The sequence below is a fragment of the Pteropus medius genome, unplaced genomic scaffold (genome assembly GCF_902729225.1).
Source record: "Pteropus medius unplaced genomic scaffold, Ma_sr-lr_union100, whole genome shotgun sequence".
Taxonomy (NCBI): domain Eukaryota; kingdom Metazoa; phylum Chordata; class Mammalia; order Chiroptera; family Pteropodidae; genus Pteropus; species Pteropus medius.
In genome coordinates this window covers 3,031,871-3,053,742 of record NW_024353909.1, presented here as the reverse complement: position 1 = coordinate 3,053,742, position 21,872 = coordinate 3,031,871, and the positions used below count along the sequence as shown (strand labels likewise).

Below are 21,872 nucleotides of genomic sequence, written 5' to 3'. Positions count from 1 at the left end.
AAGAGGGAATTTTCTGAGATGATGTAAGTATTCTGTACCTAAAATGTGTTAGTGTTTACATTTGTATACAATTAAAATTTGTGTAAGTTTAACAAAATAATTTAAATAAAAATAATTTTAAATTTAAAAAATAGCAAAATGTTTGTATAACTTGTTTAATAAAATAAAATGTATTTCATTATTTAAAAATTATACCTCAATAATATATGTAGAGAGAGAAGGCAGAAAATTAAGAGTATCTCATCAATTAGGTGACTTCTAGTTCCTTTCACTGTAGACATTGACATGTGATATAAAAAAGATAGCAGATAAGAAACAGATATCAGCTAACATGTAGTCAGTGATGTCTTCTGGTCTCCAATGGGACGTGATAATAGTTTGGAACGAAGACCTTTTGGGAGGCATTCTCATTGTGAATATATAATTGAAATAAAACTATTAAAGATGATTAGGGGGTGCTGAACAAATAAATTGTTAAGAGATCATGTGTTAGCTACCATATTCTACCTGAATAAGATAAATCATTATCAGGACATGACAAAGAAAGTGATTACCAGGAGATTTAAATTTTCTCCCTTAAGCTAAATAGCTTTTCGACATAACTGTTTAGTGTTCAGTGCTTTTTAATTTTGCTTTAAAATTCCAGTGAATACAGACCAAACAATTAAATTTGAGGGTAAAATATGACTAAGCCATAAACATTCTCAAGGGTCAAAAGCTGAACTCTCTGGTGCCTTTTATTTAAGAAATGCAAAGGAACTGATGGAATATTGAATATTTTCAACAAAAAATTAGAAACCTAGAAATATCGCCCAGAAACCCTTTTCTAGTTTTATTTTTAAATGTCAATACATAGAAGTGTGGGTTACAAAATTTTTTAATTACATTTTTACTCTTCTTTTCTAGTACCTTTTCCCCACTCCGCCCCCCAAAATCTTCAATTTTGAAAACGCAGGATATAACATTGAAGCTACCTCATAGTTATAGCATCTATAATTATAATTTTCAGAGTATAGGATGGAAAAGAGAATTGAGAAATAGCTTGCTCCTAGCTATAGTTTAGGTTGTAAAGCAATAAATCAACAAAAGCAGAAAATCTAAACTTTACCTTCTTAACATATTCTAGATTGTAGACTGAAAAAAAAAAAAAGATAAAAAAAAAGAAAGCTCCTAAACATCCTGTGTTGAAAAGTCACTTAGCTTAGAAAATAAGTTAAACCCCTTCATGCAGAAGCAAGTTTCTTGGTGCGACTTGAAGTGAGAGGAAGCCACTCCCTTATTAAGACATATCCAACTATGGAAATAATGTGGAGCTCCAAAATTAGTAACAGTTTTATTATTACCACAGTGTGGAAATAAATTATGTTCTTTTGCTCTGTTACTCAATCTGGGTAATTATCCATGTGAAGTTATTCTTGGCAACTCCAAAGCCATAACTCTAACTTTAACATTGTTGGAGTTAGAAGAGATTTCTGCTAAAGGGAAAAAAGTCTGGCTTAATTCTTATACATATGCTACACTTTATGAATCATAAAGTGATTCAAAGGAGTGTGACCCAACAAACACTAACACTGAATACTCTGGTTTCAAAGCTAATTTGATAACTTATTTATTTATTTATTTTTGGTCTAATCAGACAATATGATTCAAGGCACATTGGCTTTAGCCTATAACAATGGTAGAATTAAAAATGCTAGAATAAGGACAGGAAGAAGAAGACATTCAGAAAGTACTCAGTATGAAGTTTCCATGAGCATCACTGTATTTGGGGAGTTTACTTAGACAATGAAGCACAAGTAAACATTTACAACGCAATAGTACTATTATAAATCATGACAATGCAGAGATTGTTAGGATTTTTTTAAAAATCAAGTTATATGCTCTCTATATGAGATACACTTTAAATTGCTTAAAAGTGAAGGGATGGAAAAAGATATATCATTCACAGAGAAAAGATAAAGCCGGAGTGGCTATATATTAATATTAGACAAAATTGTCTTTGAAACAAAAAAAATATTACTGGAAATGAAAAGAAACATTTTATAATGCTAAAAAAAGTCAAGCCATCAGAACGATTTAACAATTATAAACATATGTGTTCCTAACAACAGAGCCACAAAATACAGGAGGAAAAACTGACAAAATTAAAGGAAGGACTAGACAATTAAAAAATAATGTTTGTGTGTGACCTTTGCCATGAACACTATATAACTAAGTAAGGAATCTCTAGATAAGATCATCCTGAATAATCCAGGTGGCTCCTAAATCCAGTGACAAGTGTCCTTATAAGAGAAAGGCAGAGGGAAATGAGATATACAGAGAAGACAATATGAAGATGGAGGCAGAGATTGAAGTCATGCAGCCACAAACCAAAGAATGTCTAGCACCACTAGAAGCTGGAAGAGACAAGGAGTCTCTCCTAGAGACTTCATAGAGAGTAGGGCCCCACAACACCTTGATTTCAGACTATTGTTATTTTAAGCCATTGAGTTTATGGTGATTTGATACTATTGCCTTAGGAAACTATGTGTATGCAATATGTGTTTTTTTGTGTGGGTTTGTATCTGTCAGACTAGTAGTACCCATTAGTGCAATTCAGGTTAATTTAACTTTACTACGTCACATTCTTGCTCTCTGACCTAAAGATAAAAAAAAAAATGGGAAAGATTTTTCTAGTTCTTAGTTTTATGTAACTTACTCCATTTAATTTTTAAATATAACCTAAAAATTAAACTTCAAAATAAGACACAATCAAGTGAAAAAAAAAAATCCCACAGGAGAGAAAAATATTTGCAAATCATGTATCTGATAAAGGACTTGTATCTAGAATATATAAAAGAGCACTTATAACTCAATAAAAAAAATAAATAATTCTATTTTTAAAAATGGTAGCTGAATAGACATTTCTCTAAAGAAGATATACAAATGGCAAACAAGCACACAAAAAGATGCTCAACATCCTTATCTATCATGCAAATGCAAATCAAAACTACCATGAGATATGACTTCACATCCATTAGTATTAGTGTCATTGGTTAGTATCAAATAAAAAATGAAAAATAATAAGTGTTGGCAAGAATGTGATATAACTGGAACCCTTATATATTGCTGGTGGGAATTTAAAATGAGGCAGCTGCTTTGGAAAATAGACTGGCATTTCCTGAAAGGACGCATGACCCAGCAATCCCACTCCTGAGTGTATGTGTGTATGTGTGTGTATATATATATATATCTCTTCAAGAGAAATGAAAATATATGTCCACAGAAAACTTTTTACGTGAATGTTCATAGCAGTACCATTATAATAGCCAAAAAGTAGAAAGCACTCAAATGTCCATCAACTGATGAATGGATAAATAAAATGTGCTATTGTGATGATAGTGAGATATTATTTTACATTTGATCCTGTGAAGGACATGATCACTTTAGTTTTTTTAAATAAAGATTTACTATAGTATCAATGTGAATAATCAGTTGCAGGTGTAGGAGAATACTGAGAATGGAGAAAAGAAGGACATTAGGAGATTGCTGCTATAAACTAAAGATGCCTATAGCTGATGTGATACAAAAGATGGGGCAAATTTGGGAGATATTAAGAGTCTAGAATTAATGGGACTCAGCTAATAATAGAAGAGAAAGGAAAGGGACACGGAGGAGTCATGGCAAGCTCCAACTTCTGAAGACTTCACTCAGCCATCGCTTTCTCCAAGAAACTTTTCCTGAATCCACAATTTGAGTCCTATATCCCTTTTCGTGTTACAAATGCATATGGTGCACACCTCTGTCATCGTAGTTACCATATACAATGTACTATAATTCTCTGTTCCTGTGTCTGTCTTCCTCGTTAGTCTCTGTGATTGAGGGTAGGGACCTCATCTCATAATGTCTTTGTAGTGCTGCACTCCAGCATTTAGTGCCTGGCATTTTTAAAAAAAATAGCTTTTGAGTTAAAAATGGATGTAGATGGTGCTACTAAGTTAGAGAAATAGGGAATACAACAAAGGAACCAAGTTTAGTTTGAGGAAGACACATGCTGAGGTAAGATAATATCAGTTTCTTGTATGTGCCTACAACACATCCAAATACAATTGTCAGGTAGAAACGTGAAGATCAAGAGAAAGGTTCGCAATAAAGTCAATTAGTATCAGGATATAAGAGGTATAGGCAAAAACTAAAACCTTGTACATGTGGACCAGATTGCCCACAAAATACATAAAATAGAAGCCAAGCCAGATAAAAACAAAATCTTGGGAAAAGCCTACGTTTAAGGAATGAGCGGAGTAACTGGAGTTCACGAAGGAGTCTGAGAAGGGATTACAGAGAAAAAAGGAAAAATCAGAGAAAATAACATCAAAGAAGGAATTTTAAAAAGGGCTAAAAGGTATATACTGGACTTGGCTAAAGGCACTGGTGATTTGGGCAGAAGCAGTTTCGGTGGAGAAAGAGATGAAAATCTATTCTACAGTTGAAAAAGAGCAAATGAGAGATCAGGAAGTGGAATCAGAAAAGTCAAGAAGCTTGACCATGAGGTAAAGGAGAAAAGTTGGGTAGTCACTAGAGGGTGGTTCAAGGTCAAAGGTAAACTTTGTATTATCTTTGTTCATTTTTGTTTTTGCTTTAATTATGAAGTCTCAATCATGCATATATACTGAAAAGAAGTCAATAGAGAAGCTAAACTGATAAGGTCAATGACTGAGAAAGTAGAAGCAGATGAAAGTATAGCTATAGACAGGAAGGACAGAGAAGGGTAGGTTTCTAAATACAGGGGATCAATAGGGGGCTAGTAGGAGATAAGAGAGTTCCCTTCTGATTGCCTCCACTTTCTTGGTGAAGTAAGAGGTAAGGTCACATGCTAAAAGGTAATATAGAAACCATAAGAAAAAAGCCTTGAGGATAGTGATAAATGTTTTAAATAATTGTTGAAAAATGGAAGAGGAAAGCTGAATTGGAAACAGGGAGAACTGCCACACAATACTAGAGATCCAAATGAGTTTGAAACCCAATAATCTAAACTAAATATAGCAGTCATCAAGATTATGTGATTTATTCCCTCCAGCCAAAGGGAATAACAAAAGTAAAAGTTAAATAAAATGGAAGTGGAAAAGAAAGGAGTTATATATACACATAAAAATTCATTAAGCTTTACATTTCAGATTTGTTTACTTAACTGTTTATGTTATATCTTAATATAAATGTTAATTTTAAAAAAAGAATTCTATTATACATCTCATTTTAAGTACCTGACCCTCCCACCCCCAAATCAAGAAGAAAAAAATGTACCTCTAAAACGACATCCATTTAAAAACAACAGGTTAAAAAAAGTAACAAAAAGTAAAAACAAACAAAAACCTGGGAAAAGACCCTCTTTCCCCTCAAATGCATGTTTTTAATTTGGAATAAATTACAGACCACCAAGTGTAGTCTGATTTGGGTATAGCGCACCAGTTCCCACACAAAAAAATGTTATTGTTGGCTTTCGTGCTTTAATCCAAAGAGGACACAAATTCTGCTCATGTTTGAATAACCCTTGCCAATAAATTGATCTCATAGCAGCAGGGCTGTGGAGAGTAGTTTCAAAGATTGAAGGGAAGTATAAAGGGAAAAAACTCAGTAAATGTATTTCTTCCTACTTAAAACCTAGGATAGGTCCCTTTAAGAAGAAAAAGACTTTTCATCTTTCTTTTTTCCAAAAGCAGCCCAAAAGGGCATTAGAGAACATCTGTAATTTACATAGAAGGGAGAATGCCTTAGAAATATAGATTCCACAGCTGTTAACCCAGGGGACAACTCAAATCAAGCAAATTTCTAAATAAGGCTGAAAGGCAGATGCTCTCTGCGAGAGGACAGCTAATTTCCAAAACCAGGAGTAGAGAGTGGCCACTTGGAATGCTAATGTCTGCCTTTCTGGAAAGCTACCTTTTGCTTTCATGTGGGCAAACCAGGAAAATTCATAATTCCTTTGCCAGTTATGATATACCTAAAGAAGACCAGAAATTTTGCCTGGCCACCACCTACCACATGAACATAAGAAGGGATTTGCTTTGTCATTTAAATTTTATCTTTATCTACTCAATACTAAATGTTGGTTTAACAATATCACCAGAGAGTAAAAGCTCCCAGACTGTACAATATAAAAAGTTAACAAACTTTCAGAAACTCTCTAATAGAATAGGCTACAGAACTAGAATCCACAGATTCAAATCCAACTTCTTTATTTCCTGTGTTGTCTTGGGCAAGATACTTTACATTTACAGGCTTTGGTTTCCCATCTGCCCAATGAAGATAATATTACCTATTCAAAGAGCTGTGAGGATTAGACAGTCAATATATCAATACATATAGATATTTACAAATACTACGGATACACTATAAGTGTCCCATCAGTCTTAGCTTCTCTTATTAAGTCCCTACCTTATGAATTGGCAGCAAATCTATCTTTTTACTATGACTTCTAAAAATTTGCATGGCACCTGATGTTAACTGATGTAGCTTATACCTTGTGAATGCCCGATAGGCAGAAAAGGGTCTCAAGCTGTGGCATGATGAATTTACTGGCCTATTCAATAAATAGCTAGCAAATATTAATGACTCCATTGTAAAAACAGATATAGTCAGACTTATGATTTGAAGGTTAAAGGCTCAATATACCAATTCCATTTCCCTTGACTAGTAGTCCTCTTCCACATAATATATGGGTTTACTGTAATGACTGACTAACTGCCTTTTGCGGAAACTGTCAATATTCTGCATACACAGCATTTGGAAGGATTAAGCAGAGCACTAGGGAATTAAATGATACAATTAAGTGAAAATTAAGAAGGAAACAGAGAGAAAGATGTGTTCTAAATCCCTAGAAAAGTGTTTTAGCAAGTTTTCATATTACCCACCATTCCCCTCCCCCGTCTTTTTGTTAGACTAATAATAGAGTCCTGTCTCTTTAACTGTCAAATGGTTTTCCATCCTACAAGCAATCTTTCTCTACAGAGGAGTCTTTTAAAAGTTATAAATAAAATATCCCAAATATTTTCTTTTTCCCACAGATGAGAACATTAGAACACTGACATTTTAATCTGTTCTGTACATGAGTGAGTTGTGTCAACACAGTGCTCCCAGCTACAACACTGAAAAAAAACAAGTTTAATTAAAGACAGAGAAGAAACCTCATGTGGAGCCTAAGCCACTGAGATACAATGAAGAGTTGCCATCTTCAGAGTCGGTTCTCTATGAACAAATCTCTTTGTCAGTGTCAAAAGAAAAAAAAATACATAGCAATGTAAAAGTGTGATGCTATAAAGGAAAACATGGTGATGTCAAATGTCAGTGTTCAGACTAAGAAATAAAAACAAGTATTTACGTGGTACTTACTTCCAGAGCCTGAACACAACTGCTAACATCATAAAACATCTTTGGGTTTAAATAGATGTCTATTAACCACATATACGTTATAGAAGATAGACCAGAAGCACAAAAAGGGAAAGACGCTTAGCCAGGATCACAAGGTAATAATTTAGCAACAACGAATACTGCTTTTACTGGTTTTATTCCAGAATATTGGCAATATACCTTCCTCAGATTCTAATTTGAAGAGAAAAGTAGCATCATCACAGTACTATCTTCCAAATTAAGCCCAGCTCTAACTATATTCTAACAATAGCTTGCTTGCCTGTGTCTTGCCCTTCTGCCAGGACACACTATCATCAGAGGTAGCACAGCATGATGAAAAGAAAACAGAGCAGACATGCCCAGATTCCAACCTCAGCTCTGCCATTTCCCAGCTTAGTAACTTTTGGGCAAGTTATTTATTTGAGATTCTTTTTCCTCATCTATAAAATAGGTATGAGAGCAATTACTTGATAGTGTTATTGTAAAGTTTCAATGAGATAATACATGTAAAGTACCCAGTTTATATTCTTGGCACATATAGTAGATGCTCTATAAATAATATTCTTATTAACGTTTGATTTTTATAACGCTGGCCACTTGCTAATTATGTGTCATCATACTCTCCAAATTCTATATTCCCTGACTACAACTTCTCATTTTACATGTAATATTGCATAACTTAGGTACTTAGTATTAGGTATAAGTACCTACTGGTCTGCTAGTATATATACAACTAGGGTGTTTTTTTTTTTTTGCAGCACAGTATTAAAAAATGGTTATTGGTATGAACTTATGTCAAAACTGCCTGCATTAACTGATTATATTTCAATAGCTGTACAACTTTTGGTAAGTTACTTGTCTGTGCCTCAATGTCCTCATTTGTAAAATGGAGATATAAAAATATTTTATATTTATAACAGCTACTGTGAAGATTAAATATATTAAATATACATAAAGGTATTAGAATAATGCTTGGTCCTAGTATGAGCTTAAAAAACACTTGCTATTATCCAATAAATGTATGTGCACAATAAATGTTATTTTATATTGATTGTAATAGCATTAAATATTTCTCAGAATTCCTATGATACAAAGTTGTAGGGAGAGGGAGCAGGATAAATATAATAAGAACAATGGCAACATTTCCTGTATAGAGGAAAATAACCGACAAAGATTAAAAAAAAAAAAGTGAAGAAGGATATAAGGAAAGAGTCTAGGCTTTACAGTGGGCACCAAACTGAATGAGTTAGTGATATAATTAAATGGAAAAGAATATAACACATAAAACTTCCACATTGTAACTGTGTTAAGGAAATCATCATGGAGGAGACAGCAGGAAGATTCAGACAGATGTTTAGGAAGTACAAGTTATTTAAAAACAGTAAGAGTCATGAGCAAAGGTATAAGAAAAATATAGAAGGCCCATTTGGAGGCCAGTAAACAGATTTATTTGCCTGGAATTGAAGGTTTTGGCAGAATAGTTGATTTGGTACTCTCGATTCCTTTCCCTCAGAGCTCAGCATTCACACAGAAAGTGCTCACTACAATGGAATATTATTCAGCCATAAGAAAAGATGAAATTCTGCCATTGGTGACAACATGGATGGATCTTGAGATTATCATGCCAAGCAAAATAAGTCAGGTAGAAAAAGTTGCAAACCATTTGATTTCACTTAAATGCAGGATATAAAACTGGAAGCAACAAACGAACAAGACAAAAACTCAAAGATATAGATAACAGTTTAATGGTTACCAGAGGGAAAGAGGGGTGGGGAGGAAGTAGATAAGGGTAAAAGGGGTCAAATATATGGTGACAGAAGGAAATTTGACTTTGGGTGGTGAACACACACTACAATATACATATGATGTATTATTGAACTGTATACTTGAAACAACATAATTTTATTAACCAATGTCACAATAAACTTAATTTTAAAAAATCTATTTAGAAGAATGAATAAATTCCAATTGCGACCAGTCTCAAATACTGGATAGATTAAGCTGAGCTTCCCAATTAGTACGCCAATGCACACTGGTGCACCCAAACTGGGTGACAGGTGTACTGAGATGGTGATATCGTCAGGCCTTGGAGTCCAAAACCTCCAGTCATAAGATGGCTTGCTTACTACCTCACTGTACTACACAAATATCATCATTTTCTACATGCAGCATGCCATTAAACATTGGGAAACAATGGGTTAAAATTATGGTTATTAGGCAATATGCAATGGGATGAAAATAAAAACAAAATAAGAGAGGATATAATGTACAACAGTCATTGACCAGTTTGGTGGTCCCGTGGAAGATCAGTTAAATAGGTAAAAAACAAGTAGCAAAAAACAGTTAAAAAACTACTGTAAAGGGCAAGGCTTTAATTAGGGTGGAAATGAAAGGGATGAATTCAAAACAGGTTGTGAAAGAATAACTGCTGCTTAGACTCAATTTATTTCAATTTAATAAATATTTACTGCTGCCTATTATGTGTCAGCCATTTGCCAGACATTAGGGATTTTAAAAATTGAAGAAATAATTCCAGTCATTAGGAATTTTTTTTCATAGTAGAAATAGAATTCCAGGTTTTCCTTAGTGCATTCTATTTCACATTAGCTTTTAGAAGAAAGGAAATATTAAAAGGTGTTACATATTACACTATAAACCAAAGGTAGTTTTAACTTACCCATTAAAGTTTCCAAAAGTAAGCCTTTTGGTTTAAAGGCTCAATATTGGGAGCCACAGGGCTATGAAGAGAATTTTGTGGAATAGTTACCTAATACAATAGTTGTACCAATATTTCTTAACATATTTATATCTTAGCAAGTGTTAGAATGCATGGTATTGGCAAACTCCTATCATTTATTAGGGATTCACTATATATCAAGCTTTGTGACATTTTAGATACATTACCTTATTTTATCCTCCCAACATCCCCAAAGGGTAGGCATTATCATTCCCACTTCGTTTATGAAAACCAATGCTTAGATTACTAAGTCACCTGTCTAAGGTTTACCCAGCTGGTAAAATAGAAAAGCCAGAATTCAGCCCAGCCCATCTAACACTCAAGACTATGTTCTTATTAAATGTGTTTTAATAGATAAGTCATTCAAGAAAGGGCTTTGAGGAAGGCATCGGAGATATAGAGAAAGAAGAGCCACTGAGGCAAACACAACAAAACCATGCACTGTTCTAGGAGAAGGTGTGCTTGGCCAAGGCTCACCGATGAGATACTTATAGTAAGAAATCTAGAGGTCTGTATATTGGTTTTCTACTGCTGCCATAACCAATTGCTACAAATCTAATGTCTTAAAACAACATAAACTTATTATCATACAGTTTTACAGGTTAGAAGTCTAACGTGAGTTTCACTGGTCTAAGATCAGGGTGTCAGCGGGGCTGTATTCCTTTCTGAAGGCTCTAGAGAATAATATATTTCTTCTCCTTTTCCAGCATTCCTTGGTTCATGGGCCCCTGCCATGATCTTCAAAGCCAGCAATGATGGGTTGAGTCCTTCCTAAACTGCTGTCTCTCTCATTCTTTCATAATCCTATCTCCTTTCACCACTAAAAAGTTCTCCAACCATAAAGAAACATGCAATTAGATTGGACACCTATATAATCCACCATAATGTCCCCATCTTAATGACTTTACCTTAATCACATCTGCAAAGTCCCTTTTGCTATGTAAGGTAACAGGTGTTGGGGATTAGGACATAAACATTGAGGGAGGTCATTATTCTGCCTACTTCAGTCTGATTGTAAGAGAATGGTGCCACTCAATGTTTGAACTATGGAACTAGCGTGCTTGTTCTGGTTCCAAATATACAGCGACTTACTGATAATATTTTGGCTTGTCCTATAGGTTAATTATAGAAAAAGAATGTGCTGTTCAGAAAATACAGTGCCCAATTCCCTGGGCAAGTACGTTTTACATTATATTGAATAATTTGTTTCCTTGTGAGTGCTGTCAGAATGAGTCAGAATCTCTTAGTCCAAAAACTCTGGGACTCAGACAGGATCAATATTCTGAATCTTTAAGTTAAGGATCAGAGTCAGGGGCAAGGGGAGTGCAGGGGATGGGTATATTTAACAGGTCTATATTTATGGTAAAAACCTTTTGAAAAAGGCTCATGTTTTAGAAGCTATGTATAATTAGATATATCTAAGAATGCAGTTATATGTCACTCTTCGATTTACAAGACTTGTATTAACAAAGAGAATAGTCACAGTTTTTTTATTGTACTTGTATAATCAATCAAATGGTTTGAAGTAGAATGTCCTTGGAAGGCAGCAGGGAATTTCAAACCAACAACTTTTAAAACTTAGATCATATAAATCAGTGGTTGCCTAGGGCTTGGGGTATTGGGGGAGATGAATAGGGAATGACTGCTAATGAGTGTGGGTTTCCTTTTGGGACAATAAATAATGTTCTAAAATTGATTATGGTGATCTGATAACTTTCAGTGCTCTTTACTAAAGAATAAAGTATGAATAAGAGAACCATTCCCATTCTGATCCTGTTTTAGGTGCTCCTGTTTTATTCTATATTGTGTGTTATTGTCTATAGGCCCTAAATCATTTCATGTGCTACAACAGCTTGTATGAGAGACATGCCTTTTTGTATCAAGATTCTCGTGTTTAATTCAAAGAATTTTTGGTCTCTACTTGTAAATGTGGGAAGTTCACACTTTAGTAGACAAATTTCATTTACTCTATTTTATAGTTATAACTATTACAATGCCCAATAAGTGACTCCATTGATCTGTACAATGTTATTAAATGACTTCTCTGTGCTTCTTTTTACCTGCATCCTCTTTCTCAGGAGGAATAATAATCTTTTTATCCAAACACTACAGCAAAGTAAAAACTGGCTGTCAGAGGTCACTAGGTAGTTATACTTACAAATTAGAAAGTCTGGCAAAGTTTTCTCTGAAGCTTTCTTGTAGATGATATGAAAATAATCAACTAAATAGCCTCTAACATCACCTTTGAATAAGTGATCAAATCATTTGAAAGAAACATTTTCCTGAAACTGATACATTAAAGCAGTTTAGGTAAGTTAATAAAACACCATTATCTAAGCACATAAACAGAGGTTCCTTCAATCTTGAAATGAAACACTCCCTTCATATGAGCTTAGACAAAATGGTTTAGTTACTTTTCTATATGACAGACCACTCTCCATTCTCAGAATAACAGAAATAACTAAGGTTGCAACCCTAATCCTTGGGTATAACTGTGCTTATATATATTGGGTTATCCATTGAACCACAAGCCTATCACACTTTCATATGCTTCCATTCAATACCATTGATTCCCATATCGGGGTATATCTAGTTGTACAGGCAGAAAGAACGTGGAGGTCGAAGAGAGAAAATCAATATATACAGTCCACACTGTAGGGTGCAAATTACATAATTTCCTTGCTCTAAAATATGAATGAATAACTGATCTTATAGAACAAACGTACTATCAATTCAGTTCCTGATGCAAAACTACCATTGTCAAATAGTTTATATTACTCATTGTTTCAGGTTCTGCAAAAAAGTATGTATTGTAGTTGAAACTGGAAACCTTTGAATATTGTTACAAAATAGCTTACAAGGCAATTTAAAAGACACTTATAAGTTTGTCAAGATTGTATTGTTGTTGTTGTTATTGCTGTTTTAATGCATACAGAAACTAAAGTCCATTCCAGGGATCCTTTAGACACTCAAAAGCTGAATTTTCCAACCAGGCTGCTGTAGCTCATTAGATCTGCCATGGACCATGAAAGCCACTTGCCAATAGTGTCGACAGACCATTACTCATTTCAATCTCGCCAAAGAGGACAGATCTTTCTTTCACAAAACATTGGTGAAAAACACCAATGATTTTGGGGCTGTGACTGGAACAGCTCAGCACACATGGAAGGACTCAACAGAGAAACTAAAGCCAAGTGGAGACAGTAGATTGATGTTCTAGCTTTTCACCTTCAGAAACCAGAGCTTCCACCTAGATTCTTTCAAGGGGCAGGGGAGGGGACTAGCAATAACAACGCACTTGCAGCAAGCATAGTAATCATACTATTTGACCTGACAGAATTGTCAGTCTGAATAGCAAAATTGCTGCATATGAGTTTTTGTAATTTCAGCACCTCAAAGCAGAGAAATCTAAGGGGCCAATCGTCAGCTTTGAATGTCAGTCACTGTCCAAGCAATGTAGTTAATCAAATAAATCAGGATCAAACTTAAAAATTGTCTAAGTGCTTATTCAGCAATCACAAAGACAACTAAGGAAACTCTAGACATTTAAAATTCTGCAGACTTAAGTTGAATATTAGCAGGCCACAGCTGGTATGTCAAAGATGAAAATATAGCTATCTGGATTTTTGTACAAATATTAAGTAGCCTTGCTCTTCAGAGAGTTTTTAAATCTAGATTACTACTTAATACTCAACTAAAATTTAGCTGAGTACATGGAGCTCGATATTCAGTTTGTACATTAGCACTAAGAGGGATTCCAGGGTATAACTTATATTCTATTTCTTGATCAAGGTGCTAGCTACATAGGTGTCATCAGGTTACAAAAACCCATTGAGTTGTACACTTACAATACGTCAATCTTTGTGATCAATGAAGATTTTTGATCAAAGAAACATGATGTCCTCTAGTCAACTTCTGCATGAACTTAGTCTCTGAGAAAGCTACATGTAGTATTAAATTCCCATTTGATCAGGATCGTCCCAGCTTCACACTTACTTTTTCAAGCTAAACTATTTAAGGATAGACTCAAGTTAGACATCTTAGAGCAATGGAACATGTTATATTATAATTAGGTCTATTATCTCATAGTTTATAACAACGAGAATTATTCCTAAAGATTTTTTTTAAATAGTCCTTATAATCATGATGCTTTATTCCTGAAAGACCTACCAAACTACAGCTCATATATATTACTCTTTAATAGTCACAAAGTAGTTTGTGAAAAAATACATTAAATTGAGTACAATACTTAAATCATTGACGGCGCTCAAAATATTTGAAATTAATCACAGAGACATATGAAGAGATGTACTAAGACACTGCCAAAAGTATTTAAGAGAGATCATAATGGGAAAAGGAATGAGATCTGAATTTCAATTTTTCAAAAGACTGTTAAAATATATATCTATCTCCCAGGTCATTTTTAGCATGTAAGAGATTCAATAGTCTTAATGCTATAGTTAATTACTTAAAATTATATATTAGCTTATTATTTTTATAACATGAAATCATTGCTCGACATGAATTTAGTCTACTGCAGCCACAATTAGGAACCATAAAGGGAGTCCTTCCCGTTTATGAGGTAAATGTTATACAAATGTGGAATTAAAGAGATGAGACAAAAAAATATGGTTTTGATACCAAAAAGTCACATGTGCGATTTTATACATACCACAAGAGTCTGAAAATTTTAATACTATATGAAGCTAAGACAAAAAGTAGTAATTAGCTATATTTCTTCAAAAAAATTCATATTTACTCTCTATGTTTGTTCCAGGAACATGAATTATCCAAAGCGGCAAACCCGAACTCAGATGAACTGTTTAATATGCACAGAAAGTAATTTTATTGGTCAGTACTTGTTTCTGTTAATAATACAGCAACAATTTAAAAATCTGATTTCATGAAAAGAACACTTTTCTTCCAAAAGGAACATTTATATAACCCACTATAGCTTAAAATTAATATAATGGGTCAAAATTCTAAGAAATAAAAATGATTAAATTTAGTCTTAACCTTTGGTTAAAATAAATTTTTAAATGTTCGTCTAATATTAATGGCTGTGCAATGCTCAGTTTTTCCACATGATTTATACCTTGTAAAATGTATTTTTAGTAACTGGCAGCATAAAGTAATCAGCCCAAAGTTCATGTCAGTTCCTCTCTAACATTAACCAGGATTTTGATGAAATAATCCACTTAAATTTAAGTTGTAGCCTAATATATCCAAAAACTAAAAGTTAAATTAACTATTCGTTAAACTGTATGAAATTTCCATTGCTATTGGTCAAAAACAGATCAAATCTTGGCAACTGCATAAGGCTTAACCCAATAATAGTTTTTTAGACAGATCTAACTCTACTCTAGAAAAAAGCAAATACACACAAAAAAATGTTTACATGATGTAGAAATACATGTAAAAAGTGTTTCCAAAACCAAACAAACAAAAAAATCCCCACTAAATGCTAAGGTATAAAGAGAAATAAAAATAGTGGGCTTTCTGAGAAGGAGAAAAAATCAGGTAGTTCAACAAGTTCCTGAAATCCTGGTGGTGATCGATAAATCGACTTCTGCTTCACCTTTTATGAAGAGGCTGTACTTAGCAAATCACTGTGTAAGTTGCCTCAATAACAGCACTCCTGCTATCAAGTTTACTTGCAATGATTCCAACAAAGAAATTAATTTCTTAGATGACAAGAAAAGGTTATCTGAAACAGGGAAAACACAGGAGACTGAGCTTTCTGCTAATAAAACAAATAAATATCAGTCTAGGCTCTGAATTCAGAGCTGTTTTATGCTCTTTAAGATCTGAATTCCCTGTAGCCCAACTACTACTATTACTTTACACACATACATGCGCACACACGCGCGCACACACACACACACACACACACACACAAACACACATATACATACAGACTTGCCCTGACTTTTTATCAAAGTTCCTAGTTTTAGCACTGAAAGTTCCCTAATCTAAAAACCCAAGTCTAGATGAACTGGAATGGCTGGTTACTCAGTTCTACAGCTACCAATTCATGCACGTGCATGCGTATTTGCGCGCGCACACACACACACACACACACACACACACTCACCCATTCACATCCCAAACTCCAAAGAATGTTTTTCTAAAATTTACAATAAGTTTTTTAACTTCAGAAAATAAGTAATGTTATAAAATTATCCAATAGCTATTACTTGTTGTAAGACTACATTAATAAAATATGTAATTGGCAGTGATCAAATCTGAGAACTTGGAAACTGCCATTCATCACAAGTCATCCAGATCCACTCTTTCTTAAAAAGATTAGTGTTTAAAACATATTAATATTGATATGTATTATCAGTAACCTCTTACGATTACTCCATTTTGTAAATGTGAAGAAAATCTCTATAGGTTTGAATCTTAGCATTTACCAGCAATATAACCTTAGGAGAAATTGCTTAACCTCAAAATTTGCTATTACCTAGTATGTAAAACGGGAATAACAATAGTATTTACCTCATAAGGTTTTCACGAGTGTTAAAAGATATAATGTATATAAAATGCTTAGTACAATACGGTAGCATAAAATTAATTCTCAATAAATATTACTTATTATAATTACTAATAGTATTATTGTACGACAAAGAACTTGCAAGTACTTGAAGGTGGCAATAATCTATTCCAATCCTCTTTGGTGGAAATATTTTCTATTAAAAATAATTTATTTCCTTTTATAATATTTAGGTTCCCAGAATTATTCTTTCTCACTGTAAAAACTAAGAGAATTTTGAATAGTTTAAAAGAGTATCCTTATAATAAAATTAATTCCTTCTTTATAAGGAATTTCTTACAATTATTGAATTTCAACATCAGATGTAATAATGCAAGTAAAAAATAAAAATCAGAGCTCCTTGCCCCCAACTTAAATAAAAATATAATATTTAATGGGCTAAAATACAGGTGATTAAGTTTTATTGGTGTTAAAATGAACAAGTGTAAACATTAAATCAAAATAGTTAAGTCAGATTTTAAAGTTTTTTTCACCTAGTCCAATGCCCTCATTTTATAAATAAGACCCCCAAAAAGATGATGTGTCCAATGTCACATGGCTAGAATCAGAGATAGTACAGAAATTCAGATTTCCTGATACCTACTCTAATTATATTTTCAATATGCTTCTCTCCAAATCATGAGTAGAAATCATGAAATAAATCCCTATTCCAAAATTTCTAATAAAAATCATCTTTGAATACACACAGATTATTAAAAGGAGGTGTGATGAGAAGGATGAAGGAAAAAGAACGAGTATGATATAGCAGAAAATATACTTTGAAGTCAAACAGCCTGTTTCAGATGCCAGCTCTGTCACTCCTTCACTCTGTGTCAGTGGTCAAAGTACTTACTCTGTCTGAGCTTCAGGTTCCTCGTTTTAAAAATGAAGTTCATACCACCTAGAACAAATAAATAAGATATAAATAGGGTTAGAATGACACAACAATTGGGGCTCACACTTTTTTGAGCCATGGGAAGTACTTTAGCACAGAACATGGCACATAACTGTAACGAGTTTTAGTGTTATCAATGCTATATATAAATCACCTGGCACTTAATGGGTAGTGAATAATAAAAACCACCACCACCACCACCACCACCAAAACACCTACTTTTGCAAGTAAAACAGATATATAGCCAACAGGCTATATAAAAATCGATCTTATATATCCTAAAATATGCCTATACCCTGAAATGTGTGAAAAGTTCATTAGATTGCTTTAGATTTAAAGGTTAAATTCAAAAAGTACAAATTCTAAAACCCATCAAGTAAATAACCATTGTGTAGTAACATATTTAAGAAAATTGTGGTTTTTAGAGTATTGAACTTCACAATGCTCAGTTTACAAGTCAGAAAAACACAGTATAAGGTCAGAAGTTAGGTGATAGCAGAAGGCTTAAAGTCTGAAATAAAGCTAAAATTATAGCAATGATACATTAAAAAATCTGTAAAAGACCAAGTGTATACAGAAGAAACTGACAGCTTTGGAAGACTATCTATTATGACATGGTTTTCAGAAACTCCTAATCAAAAAGATAATAAAAGAAGAAGAACAGTAGAAAACGACATCCAACATATCACCATTTAAGAGAACCAATACCCAGGTGATTAGAAAAGATCTCTGAATTAGGTGGAAAGGCATGATTCCTAAATCCAAAGGGAAATTAAAACCACAAAGTTTAAACAAAAGAGCATGAAAAAAAAAATCAATACCTCACAAAATAAAAAGTGATAATTTAGTTACTAGCTTTCTCTTTACAAAAACTCTATTTTTAGTTCAGATATGGTGGTTTAAGATGCTACCATGTCTTTAAGCTCCATTTGGTAGGGAAATACCTGTTTGGCTCTGTTACTTCTAAAGGTAAATAGGTTTTGCATTTAAGTTATAATGTGGAATACTTCAGAGTAACCTCATGCCAAAATGGCATATTTCTCAGGGATGCAAAGGTATTCAATAAAAAGCTTTTAAAGGCATATTTTTAAACTTGCAGCAGGAAAGCTTTTCTGTGTCAAGACAGTAATTCTTTTAACAGCATTGATCAAAATGTCATTCTTTTATGAGTGTACAATACCTTTTAATGGCATACAACAAGCCATTAGGGTTATACACCTCTGTAAAGCAGACAGCTTACTGGAAAAAAGGGAACACTGGCCAAGATACAGTCAGTAGGTTTTATGCTTCTAATAAGTAAACTTTTTCCCCCTAGCTGCTTCATTTTAAATTCCACAACTGAAATTACCCAAGATTAAGTATAAGTTCTCTTCACTTCTGTAATTTAGACATGCTTTCAGAGAGGCTTAAACTACCAGGTCTTAACTTTATCTTTGTAGATATCATAGGATGGCCTTGAAAACAGCCTCTCACCCAGGGCCGGTGAGAAATTATTCATGAAGATTAGAAAAGAATGGTGGTTTTATTTACTTCATATTTATTTACAAAGCCAAACACTAAAAGAACATTAAAGTTATGTATTACTCTACCATAAAATAGCTCTCTTCATCAACTAATACTGATTAGGTAATCTTTCATAAAAGGAAACTATTTAAAATCATCTTAAAACAAGTTCTTGTCTTTGGGTTATTCATGCTTTAAGGAAGATAAAATAAATTCTGAAAGTATTTAGAAAACTTAATCATATGTGTATAGATTCCTGAAAAACTTACATCAAGTTAGCAAATTTCTAGCCACTCAGGAAATGGAGAGGTAAAGAGTGAGACAAAAACTTAAAAGGAGGACTATTCTTGCTTTTAATATTAAGCTTTTACTTATTTTTCACTATTAAAGTAAGTGTGACTTAAGTAGAAGTAAACTCTTATAATTATAGAAGTATCCAGTTATATTGATTATAGCCTAAATCTCTACCTTCTGAAAACTATTTAAGTTTCATAGTCTAAAGAATGTTAATGATAAATACAATCCTTATTACAATTATAATTCTTGCAATAATTACAATTCAATAATAATGACTATGTTACCAATAATAATTAAACTCAGCTTTACAGACCATAGTAGATGCATTTCAAACCTTTTTCCTAAAAGCAAAGTTTAAAAAGTAGAAGAATATGTCTCCTTTTAAAGGTGTGAGTATGTGGGTATGGGTATGGGTATGGGTATGGGTATGTGGGTTTGTAGTGGGAAGAAAACGGTAACAGAAAAAGAAAGGTCCTATGAAGCCTTTCCAAATTTTATGATCAAACAGAAAATTCTGTTTCAGGCAATGGAGAGACCCAGGGTATTTACACCAACTCTATCATTGAAAAAAAAAAAAACAAAAAATAAAAGGTAATGTACAAAATTACCTTCTTAAAAGCATTCCAGAAGACAAAAATAGTAAGAAATTATTAATCTAAAATCTAAGTGAAAGAGAACTCAAAAGATGGTAAACAGAGTGCTAAATTTGCTTTTACCCTGAGAATATTTGGTCATCCGTTTTGACCAAAGTTTAAACTTACAGATCTTGTTTGGAATAAAGGATAGAAAACAAACAAAAACACCACCTAGGAGTGTAATAGTAGACTCTCTCATGGGAGCTCAAAGGGTTACCCCTCAATGTAAAGGTGATCCAGGAGCCCTGGCTTTAGGGACTGCAAAGAAAGTTGTCTTGACACTGAGCAAAGCAGGGAAAAACATAAAACTACAGGAAATTGTAACTACAACCTAGCACTCGAGTAAATATATGTGCCAAATTCACATCACTTGAATGCATCAAAAATAAATAAATAAAGTGGCGCACAAGTAGTGCACCTGAAGCCAGATTACAGCAAACACAAATGTTATCTAGTGGAACAAACTATTAAAAACATAAGTAAATAAAGCACAATGAAAGAAAACCAGCAAAAACAAATCTATAAGGATTTCATTTCTTGGAATTATCAAACACAGATTATATAATAACCATGTTTAATATATTTAAAATAATTTTTAAAGTGTAACTATATCTTAGCAAAACAGAAAATTAAAAATGACCTAGAGTGTTTGAAATATTTGTTTTTTTGTTAATATATATTAAATATGTAAATATTTAATATATTTATATTCATATAAATTAAATATACAGTAATTGACATTTAAAAACTCAGTGGAGAGACTATGGCAGATTATCTCAGAAGAGGCTAACCATGCCAATAAAAATAACTAGAAAAACTAGTAAACTATGGAAAATGACTGTATGCACACATGAGATACCAAAAGCACCAAAGAAGTACAAAAGAGAAATTTAGAGAAGCAAGCTCAACTTTCAATGTGGGTTTTCTTAAGTCATTTGCCAATCCTTAGTTTGGAGGCTAAGAAGCTAAGTAGAGCTGTTAGCAATATCATAGAATAGGGGGGAAAAACTGAAGTTTGGACATTGCTAGTGGTAAACCAGAAATGTATCAGAAGAATGAAACTCAGCTAGATATCAGCTCAATTCCAAATGCATTACAGAAACTCATCTAAAATAAGTAACTTAAAAAGTAAAAATAGAAAAAATAGAAAAATATTTAAGGCAAATGGAAACAATAAGTAGGTATGGTAATTCTGATATTTCATGCATATGTACAAAAGCTTCATGATGTTGGATTTGGCAATGATTAATTAGATATGACTCCAAAGGCACAGGTAACAAAGAAAAAAATAAATGAATAAGACTTCATGAGAGTTCTGGTCAAGATGGTGGAGTAGGAAAACACTGCTCACCTCCTCCCATGACCACATCAAAATCACAACTAAATTGTAGAGCAATCAATCTGCAGAACCATATTAAGACTAGCTAAACAGAAGTCCTATAACTAAGGATATAAAGAAGCAGCCACACTGAAACATGTAGGAGGGGCGGAGATGCTAAATGGGCTATTCCCACACCCGTCTACGGCGGTTGAGAATCAGAAGGAATATTTAGGCTGCAGAGGTCCCTGCTGAGGAGCAAGAGGTCCCAGCACCACACTGGCCTCCCCAACCCAGAGAACCAGTGCTAGGAAGAGGATCTCCCACGTCGGGCTGTGAAAATCAGCAGGGATTCTATCAGGTAAGACAGAAGGCTGCTGGAAACCCAGGTGTCCTGCTAAAGAACCCATGCAGAGACTCGCTTGTTCATAAACACTCATCCCAAGCTCCAGCAAAAGGGCAGCAGTTCAAAAGGTACCACAGATTTACTTAAATTGTGTGGTTTCAGGGTGTGGGCTGGAGGGACAGCTGCCATTGTTCCCGTGTTAAGCCCTCCCCCAGCATGGCCT

General features: G+C 33.7%; 1 long non-coding RNA gene across 1 annotated transcript in view; it reads right to left on the bottom strand.

Moving 5' to 3' along the window:
- The window catches only part of LOC120593887 (uncharacterized), a 153,824-nt gene that overhangs the window by 115,780 nt on the left and 16,172 nt on the right, over positions 1–21,872 (bottom strand). The window contains exon 2 of the long non-coding RNA XR_005650461.1: positions 17,509–17,556. This is a non-coding gene — a long non-coding RNA (uncharacterized LOC120593887). The remainder of the gene's footprint in view (positions 1–17,508; positions 17,557–21,872) is intronic.